Genomic DNA, 5,070 nt, shown 5'->3' with positions numbered 1-5,070 from the left:
ACTTTTACTCTTTCTTAACTCGAGTTATTTTTAAAACCCCTCTTTACGCCTTGACTGGATTATTGTTTATCACTTCATTACACTAAGCAATAATTGACCTCAGATCTGCATACCTCCCCGAGGAGCTTGTAGCCAATCTGAGATTTGATAACGTGGTGTTGGTAAGTCCATCAGTTTTCGCAAATAGTTTCAGGGCTCTTTCCTTTATGTATTTTTTGATCAGATCAATCTTGAGGTCACTGAGGATGTCATTCGTCCTAATGTTCCATGGTACTTTGAAAAATCTTCTCAGTGCCTGGCTTTGTGCAATTTTACCTGGCGAATAGTAACGTTTGAAGCTTTGCAAAACGCTACACAACCATATAGAAGTGACGGACGATCATAATAAAAAAATTTGATTTTAACAATACATGAAACATATTTACTCAAAATTGAACTGATTACAACAAAAATCCGATATTTAACCGATATATAATTTAATTCCAAATTAATACATTTTATTCAATTGAACAATGAGAGAAGCTGGTAAGAAAATATATACGATTCAAAGCTTTTGTTAAAATAAAATAACTTATATTATATACTTCTCTGATCTTAGAGACCTCACATTCAAGTCTGAAGTAAGTAACTACTAAATACATATAGTAACTACCTACATTAACTTCAATATCAAAACGATACTTTAATTTTTTATGTAAAACTTACATATAATTTTATTGTGCTGTAAAACAATAGTATTATTGTTTATTATAAGCTTTTCAATCAATTAATATAGAACCCTATAGTATAATAAAACATTTCGAATTTAAAAGTAATATTAACCCAACTATAAATAAGCACTTGAGTTGCATGGATCTATCTGTTAATACGAACTATGCAAATTGCTATGAATTTAATTTTAAGTGAGTACAGTGTACTCTCGGAATACCAAAAGATACCTGTAAAATGTCAAGGTCTTTTCTTATTTTAAAATTTGCATTATTCCATATAAACTTTAAGATTAAAGAGTGTTAAGCATAATATATTCTTCAAATTAAGGTATTATTATAATCGTGTATATTTTAAAATGTTTGTACAACATTTTGATTTCTTTAGCTGAAATTAATTAAAATTAATTAAAAATAATAAAAAATATGTTTGTAATTGCAGTTTCAATACAACTCAATAAAAATTTCTATATTGAAAACAATTGTTTATATTAAGAATTTGATTTTTTTCGTCAAAACGGTCGTTAAAAATCAATTCAACTGAAATCTTTTAAAGGTTTGAATGTCTCGAATTGTTAAGTCTTTGATAGAACTATTTTGCTCTTCATTATTTAGTTTTATATATTCAATAAAAGTATTAAAATTTTATATTACGACCTTTTGCTTTTTGTTTACCAAATCAGCTTTCAGTTCAGTTTGTTCTTGTCTTTCAAACATTCAAAAGATATATATCGTACAAGTAATTTTGACGAAAGATAATTTAGTTAACTAGGGATTGATTTTAAAAGCGTAAAATTAGTCTTTATAATGCCTTATATGAAGTCACGCTTAAGTATGACTTTTTTGATTTAATTCATAATTAGGTCAGTTTTAATACTTTAGTTACGGCTGTAAAAACGAATCTTAGGTAATGAAATTATCTAGTGCGATTCGAACGCATTGTATATTTGGAAGTTAACAGGAAATGCTCTTTTAAAATAACAAAATATTATATATAAAACATAATTAAAAGAAAAACCTTTTGTGTTAAACATTTTTGAAATAAAAGATTTTTGGTGTATTTGTTTTTTAGAAGAATCGGTAAAAAATACTTGATCATATATTATTTAGAGTGTGCTTAATATTGGCTACTCGTTCAAGCGAGAGTCTACTGTATACTCGTACCTATATCTGTGACCCACAATTGTAGGAGTTACATACTACCAACTTTGGGCATTTTGCTTAAATTTTTTTGCACTAAAATAAAGCAAAAATATAATAAATCAAATTTTAAAATTGCAGACATTGCAATATAATTGTCTTATAGTGAGTCCAAAAAAAAAAAAATACTAAATTGCTTTCACGGTTATTTTATGCAACTTCCTGTTTCCGAAAATTTTGGCATTAAGAAAATTTAATGTAGTCGACAATATAACCCAGAAAAATTTTATTTTTTTTTTCATAACGTGCTTAATTATTTAAAATATCTTTAAGAAGCAAATGTATATTGCACATATATGAATACATATATTAATAATATGTTTCAAAATATTTATATGTAAGTATAAGTATACATAAAATTATACCAAACAAAAACAATTTATAAAAAAAATATATGACATATATAACACCTCATATGTAAATATATCCAAACATTTTTTAAAATTACTTTTGTTATAAATTGAATGAATTAGCTGTTTTGTTAAGAGTTAAAATACGATTATATGTAGTAGTATTAATAATCATTTATTGTATTAATAGTTTATAATAAAACTAAACCAGAAGCAAGCCTACTATCAATAACAATTGAAAAATATGAAATAAAATTTTACTACCGGTATAATATTTATAAAACTTATGAATGAATTATTTTATTTATTAATTTTGAATGCAAATTTTATATATTAAATTTTATTAGTACCAGCTTAAAAAGAAATGCTACTTTGAATTTTTATATCATTTAAAAATTTCATTGATAAAAGCTCAGCAAAAATTCATTGAAAATTTATTCATACAATTTTCAATGAACTTGAATACTTGCGACATTTGACGCAAATACTATTGACGATATATTTAACGTAATTTATTGTATTTTGCATTTAACGACATTAACAATTGGGTTTTATTCAATTTTTATTAATCTAACAACAGTTTATTCTGTGTTCGATTTAAGATTCAACGGAAAAATAAAAAAACCACTGTAGAATTAAATACTTCTGAAATTTAAATTTTAATAATATATTGGAAACGTTTTTACTTCTATTATATACATTCTATTATATATATAATATATAATAGAATATATCATATATCATATTTTATTCTATAATTATAAGCATACTTATACACCTAAATATGGGTATAAGAATATACCAGTATGAAGATTGGTAGAAAGGTAGAAAAGAAGATCGTTGTAGTACTTCGATATAATATTTTATTGTCTCAGTAAACATTGTGAGAAAAATTTAATAAATCAAATAACTTTCCTTAAATGTAACAAAATTGTCCACATTACTTTTGATTTTGCTCTTCTGAAAGTTATTCTCTGACGTTGTATTTTGAGCTGATATTTCATCGATGGACCGCGTACTAGTAAAAAATTTCAAGCAACACTCTAATTTTATTTGCATGCTATGTAAGGAGTGTAGAGAATTTTTTTTTTCTGAATCTTTAAGAAGAATGCTTTAAGAAGAAGATATTATCAATATCTTAATGCTATTATAAGTTATATTATATACAATTTGATCAAAAAAGAACGAGAAGTTAAAACGCAAAATTTTAATTTTAAATAATTTTCTTTATTATCGCGAAAGCTTGATCCAATTTTCCATACAAGTTTTATAGGCCGCCGAAGGTATGGCTTTTAGTTCACGCAGCGAATTCTCTTTTATGACCTCTATGGTCTTAAACCGCGTTCCTCGCAATGGCAACTTGAGTCGGGGGAAGAGGAAAAAGTCACACGGATCCATATCTAGAGACTACGGTGCTTGGTTGATGATATTGGTGAAGTTTTTGGCCAAAAACTGCGACACATACCAACGCTGGCCTCACGCAAACGACGCATTACGGCCAAATAAATAAATAAATAAAAAAAATTGACCGTCCGGAAAGAACCACACCACGAATATCGAAAAAAACCAGTCAGCATAACCTTGATTTTGAACTGACTTTGACGTTCTCTTTTCGGTTTCGGCTCACCTTCGAAGCACCATTCGGTATTCGGTCGATTGTTGTTTGGTGGACATGTCAAATTCATAGACCCATGTCTCATCACCAGTTATGATGCGTTCGATGAATGGATGTATGTGGGGTCACTATCTACATTGGAAATCATCTCTTTGGCCACATCACAACGACGCTTGTTTTGAATGAAATTCAGCTAAAAATGGCCACACGACAATTCTTCGAATTCCTTGTATAGACAGAATATGTATAATAGTGTTGGCAGCGTGAAAATAAAAAAAATTCACCGATTGGATAAGCGCGGGAATTCAAAAAAAGAACAAATAAGTTCTTTTTTGATCACAAGGTATAACTTATGTCATATATGTTCACAGATAATAACTGATTAAATAATAGGTCAAGGAAAATTGAAATATCGACATAATGAAATAAAATGAGAAAGACGCATGAAGGTATTTAGAACCATAGTCACTCGCAGAGCACTGCAAGCTGAAGATATCCCTCAATAGGTTGGGTCTCTTTGACTATGTTATGTTAAAAGCTAAAAGCGTTGTTAATATACTACACTATACGGAAAATATATTTATTGTAATAATCTTATATGCCTTAGTGTTTTGAAATATCTTATAAATGCAATTTAATATTATTATAAATAAATAATCAATACATTGCACTAACAGTTTTCACATTTCATATGACAAAAAAAAATTTCGCTACGAAAAATATATACCTATACTATATATTATGTGCTAAGAGTATGTTTCAGAATAATGTGTTTCCTTAATATATTAACCACATTTTCGTATCAAAGTATTTTTTGGTTATATTAAATTGTGAAAACTATTTAAGCAATCTATTGATTATTTATGTATAATAATAGTGCTTAATAGCATTTATGAGATATTTCACAACATTTAGGCATAAGATAACTACTATAAATATATTCCCGTATACTATATTGTATTATTCAAACTAGATTATGAAATATTATTAATAAATATATCTTAGAAATTAAATATTCCAGGTCCTAAATTGCTGTAGAAAGTTCATATACTCGAAAAAGCAGTTTTATTCAAAATGTGTATATATTTGTATTGTGTATGCACTTTGAAATGTTAGATTACTAGTGCCAGTACCTTCGTTTATCCAATAAAAAAATTATAAATCGTTGAGGTTCTTGTTGTTTCTTACGGTTCAAATT

Source organism: Teleopsis dalmanni, chromosome 1 (assembly GCF_002237135.1).
Source record: "Teleopsis dalmanni isolate 2A chromosome 1, ASM223713v2, whole genome shotgun sequence".
Taxonomy (NCBI): Eukaryota; Metazoa; Arthropoda; class Insecta; order Diptera; family Diopsidae; genus Teleopsis; species Teleopsis dalmanni.
The sequence above is the reverse complement of the archived record's forward strand: the minus strand, read 5'-3'. Positions refer to the sequence as shown.